Genomic DNA, 7,435 nt, shown 5'->3' on the forward strand with positions numbered 1-7,435 from the left:
CTCGGGCACACCATGAAGATGAACAATCTCCCGGATATAGATCTCAGCTAACCTCTCGGAAGAATAGGAGACTGCCACAGGAATGAAATGTGCTGACTTGGTCAGCCTATCAACAATAACCCACACTGCGTCGAACTTCCTCTGAGTCCGTGGGAGTCCAATAATGAAGTCTATAGTGATCCGCTCCCACTTCCACTCAGGAAGCTCAATCTCTGAAACAAACCACCAGACCTCTGATGCTCGTACTTAACCTGCTAATAGTTCAAACACCGAGCCACATATGCAACAATGTCCTTCTTCATTCTCCGCCACCAATAGTGCTGCCACAAATCTTGATACATCTTAGCGGCACTCAAATTAATAGAGTACCGGGAACTATGGGCCACCTCTAAAATCAACTTTCGGAGTTCGTCCACATTAGGCACACAATTTCGACCCTGCAATCTCAAAACTCCATCACCACCTAAAGTAACCTGCTTGGCACCTCCGTGCTGCACCGTGTCTCTAATGACACACAAATGGGGATCATCATACTGCCGATCATGGATGTGCTCCAATAAGGAAGAACGAGCGACTGTGCAAGCTAACACATGGTTGGGCTCAGAAACATCCAACCTCACGAGCTAATTGTCCAAAGCCTAAACATCCAAAGCAAGCGGTCTCTCACCGATCGGAATATAAGAAAGACTGCCCATACTGGCTGACTTCCTACTCAAAGCATCGACCACCACATTGGCCTTTCCCAGATGATATAAGATGGTGATATCATAGTCCTTTAATAGCTCCAACCACCTTCTTTGCCTCAAATTTAGCTCCTTCTGCTTGAACAAATACTGCAGACTCTTGTGATCCGTAAACACCTCACATGCTACGCCATACAGATAATGCCTCCAAATCTTCAACGCGTGAACAATGGCTGTCAACTCCAAATCATAGACCGGATAGTTCTTCTCATGAATCTTCAGATGTCGTGAAGCATAGGCAATGACCTTGCCATCCTGCATCAACAACGCACCAAGTCCAATACAAGATGCATCACAATAAACTGTATAAGGCCCTGAACCTGTGGGCAAAACCAATACCGGTGTCGTAGTCAGAGCTGTCTTGAGCTTCTGAAAGCTCGTCTCACACTCGTCCAACTATCTGAATTGTGCACCCTTCTGGGTCAACCTGGTCATCGGGGCTGCGATAGATGAAAACCCCTCCACAAACCGACGATATTAGCCTACCAATCCCAAGAAACTCCGGATCTCTGTAGCTGATACTGGTCTAGGCCAGTTCTTGACTGCCTCAATCTTCTTCGGATCAACCTGAATACCCTCTACTGATACAACATGACCCAGAAATGTAACTGAACTCAGCCAGAACTCACACTTCGAAAACTTAGCATACAATTGACTATCCCTCGAAGTCTGAAGAACCACTCTAAGATGCTGCTCGTGCTCCTCCCAGCTACGGGAATAGATCAAAATATCATCAATGAAGACTATCACGAACAAATCCAAGTAAGGCCTAAACACCCGATTCATCAAATCCATAAAAGATGCTGGGGCATTTGTCAACCCGAATGACATCACCAAGAACTCATAATATCCGTACTGAGTACGAAAAGCTGTCTTAGGGACATCAGATGCCCTAATCCTCAACTGATGGTAGCCAGATCTCAAGTCAATCTTCGAGAATACCTTGGCACCCTGAAGTTGATCAAACAAATCATCAATCCTCAGCAATGGATACTTATTCTTGATTGTATCCTTGTTCAACTGTCGGTAATCAATACACATTCTCATCGATCCGTCCTTCTTCTTAACAAACAACACCGGCGCACCCCAAGGTGAAACACTCGATCTAATGAAGCCTTTCTCAAGCAAGTCTTGCAACTGCTCCTTCAACTCTTTCAACTCAGGCGGGGCCATACGTTACGGTAGGATAGAAATAGGCTGAGTGCTCGGAGCCAAATCAATGCAAAAGTCAATATCCCTTTCGGGTGGCATACTCGGCAAGTCTGAAGGGAATACCTCAGGAAACTTACGAATAATGGGCACAGAATCAATAGAAGGGACCTCAACACTAGAATCACGAACATAGGACAAATAGGCCAAACACCCCTTCTCAACCATACGCCGAGCCTTCATGTAAAAATAACACTGCGGGTGGAATGACTAGGAATACCTCTCCACTCTAAACGAGGCAAACCCGGCAAGGCTAATGTCACAGTCTTGGCATGACAATCCCAGATAGCATGGTAAAGTGATAACTAGTCCACCCCCAATATGACATCGAAATCAACCATGTCCAGAAGAAGCAAATCTACATGAGTCTCAAGACCCCCAATCACAACTATACATGAACGATGGACTCGATCTACCACAATAGAATCACCCACCGGTATAGACACATAAACAGGAACACTCAAAGAATCACTAGGAATGACCAAATATGGTGCAAAAAAAGATGACACATAGGAGTATGTCGATCCCGAATCAAATAAAATTGAAGCATCTCTACTACAAACCAGAATAGTACCTATGATAACTGAATCGGAAGCCTCAGTCTCGAGCCTGGCTGGAAGAGCATAACATCGGGGCTGGGCCCTACCACCCTGAACTACATCTCTAGGATGGCCTGCTGTTGCTGGCCTCCACCTCTAGTGGCCTGAGCTCCACCTCTAATACCTCTACCTCCACCCTAGCACCTTTACCATATGAATCTCTGCCTCCAGACGAGGTACTACTGAATCGGCCGGAATGATGAGGCCTCTTGTTAGACCCCTAACCACCTCCCTACGATAGAACCATCTCAACTCTCCTAGACACATTGGCCGCCTCCTGGAAAGAAATCTCACTCCCAGTTTCCTTGGCCATCTGAAGTTGAATAGCCTCATCACTACTTTGCCGAGGTTAGGCTAGGCACTTACCAGCACATGGGGTCGGTTGTGCTGACACTACACTCAGCACTGTGTGCAGATACTGATATCGGACCATTTGGACCGTAGTAAGGGTGCTGTCTTCAGTCCACTTAGGCGACCCGAGGTAGTCCTGCAGACGTCCGTGGGCCTTGGCGTCTCCTTCTATCTTTTCTCTTTCTGTTTTTACTTATTAAGAGACAGACTTATGTATTTCTATTCAGACCTTATTTGTAGTATTCTTAGATAGTTCGTGACTTGTGACACCAAATTCTGGGTAGTATTGTACTTCAGATTATATAGCAGTGTTTGGCTAAATTATTAAGTTTTCGTCTTCCGCATTTCTGGTTATTTAATTTATTCCACTGTTTCATCATTTATTATTTTAAATTGTTGAACATATTTAATAAAAATAGGTAATGATTTTATAATATTCGGCTTGCCTAGCTTCCACAAGTAGGCGCCATCACGACTCCCGAAGGTGGAAAATCCGGGTTGTGATAAGTTGGTATCAAAGCTCTAGGTTACATAGGTCTCACAATTCATGAACAAGCTTAGTAGAGTCTGAGGGATTGGTACGGAGACGTCTATATTTATCCCCTAGTGGCTATATAGTTAAGAAAAGTTTCACATTTATTCTTTCCTGTCGTGCGATTTGGTTTCTCAATGCTAATTGAATTTTTACTCTGTTCTTTCGCAGACGGCGAGAACACACACTTCCTCATCCACTGATAAGCAGCCTGATCCCCCAACAGCAGCTCACATGAGGGGCAGAGGGAGAGGCCGAGGCAGAGGCAAAGCTCAACCCAAAGCAGCAGCACCAGCGGCAGAGCCTCAAGTTGAGTTTGATGATCAGGTTCCGACCCAGGCAGTTCTGGTGGTCCCAACTCATGTCCTAGAGGGGTTCATTGCTACCCCAGTACTCCAGGATGCTCTGGTCCATCTAGTGGGCCTTATGGAGAGTGTCACCCAGGCAGGCTTGCTTCTTGTAGCACTAGCCGACTCTCAGGCTGGAGGAAGAGCCCAGACTCCTGTTACTCGCTCTCCGGAGCAGATGGATCCCCAGTTTCAGACTCCAGTAGCTTAGTCAGTTGGAGCAGTTCAGCCGGGTGTGGTAGCTCATACCGGTGATGGAGCAGCTATGTCTACTGATGCTTTGTGGAGATTGGATAGGTTTACCAAGATTTTCACTATCACTTTCAGCGGTGCATTTTCTGAGGATCCCCGGGATTATTTAGACAACTGTCATGAGGATCTCAGGAACATGGGGATAGTGGAGACCAATGGGGTCGACTTTGCTACTTTTCGCTTATCTCGATCCGCCAAGACTTAGTGGAGAGATTATTGTTTGTCTAGACCAGCTGGGTCACCAGCTTTGACTTGGTATCAGTTTTCTCAGATATTTCTGGAGAAGTTTCTTTCTATCACTCAGAGAGAGATCTATTGGAGGCAGTTTGAGCATCTCCAGTAGGGTTCTATGACTGTTACTCAGTACGAGACCAGGTTTATTGATTTGGCCTGTCATGCTCTTCTTATACTTCCCACTGAGAGAGAGAGAGAGAGGAGGAGGTTCATTGAGGGACTCATTCAGCCTATTCGACTTCAGATGGCTAAGGAGACGGGGAGTGAGATTTCTTTTCAGGAGGTGGCCAATGTAGCCAGGAGAGTTGAGATGGTTCTATCACAGGGAGGTGGTCAAGGGTCTGACAAGAGGCCTCGTCATTCAGGCAGATTCAGTGGCGCCTCGTCTGGAGGAAGGGATTCGTATGGTAGAGGCTATCCTCCTAGGCCTTTTCAGTCAGCACTTCAGGTTTCTCATGGTGCTTTAAGTGGACGTGGTTCTCATATGCAGTATTCTGATCACCAGTCTTATAGTGTACCACCATCTCCTATTAATGCACCACCGCTTCAGAGTTTTCAGGGCCGTCAGCCCCAGTAGCCGAGGGCTTGTTTTACTTGTGGTGACATGAGGCATATTGCTAGATTTTGTCCTCGTGCACCGAACATTTTTCAGCACCAGGGTTCCCATGCCATAGTTCAGGCACCAAGTGTTCCACCGCCCGCCCAACCAGTTAGATGTGGGAGTAGGGGTGGTAGAGGTGGAGGTAGAGGTATTAGAGGTGGAGCTTAGGCCACTAGAGGTGGAGGCTAGCCAGCAGGAGGCTGTCCCAAAGATATAGTTCAGGGTGGTGGGGTCCGGCCCCGATGTTATGCTCTTCCAGCCAGTCCCAAGGCTGAGGCTTCCAATGTAGTTATCATAGGTACTGTTCTGGTTTGTAGTAGGGATGCTTCAGTGCTATTTGATCCAGGGTCTACATACTCATATGTGTCATCTTATTTTGCACCGTATTTGATCATGCCTAGTGATTCTTTGAGTCATGTATATGTGTCAACACCAGTGGGTGATTCTATTATGGTAGATCGTGTCTATCGTTCTTGTGTAGTTATTATTGGGGGTCTTGAGACTCGAGTAGACTTATTACTTCTAGACATGGTTTATTTTGATGTCATATTAGGGATGGACTGGTTATCACCTTACCACGCGATCTTGGACTGTCATGCCAAGATTGTGACCTTAGCTTTGCCGAATTTCCTCCGGGCAATCAGCCCATTTCTATCCCACCGTATCGTATAGCCCCGCCTGAGTTGAAAGAATTGAAGGAGCATTTGCAAGACTTGCTTAAGAAAGGCTTCATTAGACCTAGTGTCTCGCCTTAGGGTGCGCCAGTGTTGTTTAAGAAGAAGGATAGATCGATGCGAATATGTATAGATTACGAGAAATTGAACAAGGTTACAATAAAATAAGTATCCATTACCGAGGATTGATGATTTGTTTCATCAGCTTCAGGGTGCCAAGGTATTTTCGAAGATCAACTTGAGATTGGGCTACCATCAGTTGAGGATTATCGCATCCGATGTCCTTAAGATAGCTTTCCGCACTCGGTATGGGCATTATGAGTTCTTGGTGATGTCATTTGGGTTGACAAATGCCCTAGCAGCTTTTATGGATTTGATGAACCGAGTGTTCAGGCCTTACTTGGATTCATTCATGATAGTCTTCATTGATGATATTTTGATTTATTCCCGCAGCCGGGAGGAGCATGAGCAGCATCTGAGAGTGGTTCTTCAGACTTTGAGAGATAGTCTGTTGTATGCTAAATTTTCGAAGTGTGAGTTCTAGTTGAGTTCGGTTTCATTCTTGGGTCATGTTGTATCATCAGAGGGTATTCAGATAGATCCGAAGAAGATAGAGGCAGTCAAGAACTGGCCTTGACCCGCATCAACTACAGAGATCCGGTGTTTCTTGTGTTTGGCAGGCTAATACCGTCGGTTTGTGGAGGGGTTTTCATCTATTGCAGCCCCGATGACCAGGTTGACCCAGAAGGGTGCCGAGTTCAGGTGGTCGGACGAGTGTGAGGCAAGCTTTCAGAAGCTCAAGACAACTTTGACTGCAGCGTCAGTGTTGGTTTTGCTCACATGTTCAGGGCCATATACAGTATATTGTGATGCATCTCGTATTGGACTTGGTACAATGTTGATGCAGGTTGGTAAGGTCATTGCTTATGCTTCATTTTAGTTGAAGATTCATGAGAAGAACTATCCGGTCCATGATTTGGAGTTAGCATCCATTGTTCATGCATTGAAGATTTGGAGGCATTATTTGTATGGCGTGGCATGTGAGGTGTTCACTCACAAGTGTCTACAATATTTGTTCAAGCAAAAGGAGTTAAATTTAAGGCAGAGAAGATGGTTGGAGCTACTGAAGGACTATGATATCACCATCTTATATCATCTGGGGAAGACCAATGTGGTGGCCGATTCTTTGAGTAAGAAGTCAGCTAGTATGGGCAATCTTGCATATATTCCGGTCGGTGTGAGACCGCTTGCTTTGGATGTTCAGGCTTTGGCCAATCAGTTCGTGAGGTTGGATGTTTTAGAGCCCAGCCGTATATTAGCTTGCACAGTCGCTCGTTCTTCTTTATTTGAGCACATTTGCGATCGACAGCATGATGATTCTCATTTGTGTGTCCTTAGAGACACGGTGCAGCACGGTGGTGCCAAGTAGGTTACATTAGGAGTTGATGGAGTTTTGAGACTACATGGTCGAGTTTGTGTGCCTAATATGGAAGGACTCTGAGATTTGATTTTAGAGGAGGCCCATAGTTCCCAGTACTCTATTCATCCGGGCGCCGCTAAGATGTATCAGGATTTGCGGCAACATTACTGGTGGAGTAGGATGAAGAAGGATATTATTGCGTATATGGCGCGGTGTTTGAATTGTCAGCAGGTAACATACGAACATCAGATACCTGGTGGTTTATTTCAGAGGATTGAGCTTCCCGAGTGGAAGTGGGAGCGTATCACTATAGACTTTGTTGTTGGACTCCCACGGACTTAGAGGAAGTTCGATGCAGTGTGGGTTATTGTTGATAGGCTGACTAAGTCAACGCATTTCATTCCTGTGGCAGTCTCATATTCTTTCGAGAGGTTAGTTGAGATCTATATTCGGGAGATTGTTCGTCTTCATGG

This window comes from Nicotiana tabacum, chromosome 6, assembly GCF_000715075.1.
Source record: "Nicotiana tabacum cultivar K326 chromosome 6, ASM71507v2, whole genome shotgun sequence".
Classification (NCBI taxonomy): Eukaryota; Viridiplantae; Streptophyta; class Magnoliopsida; order Solanales; family Solanaceae; genus Nicotiana; species Nicotiana tabacum.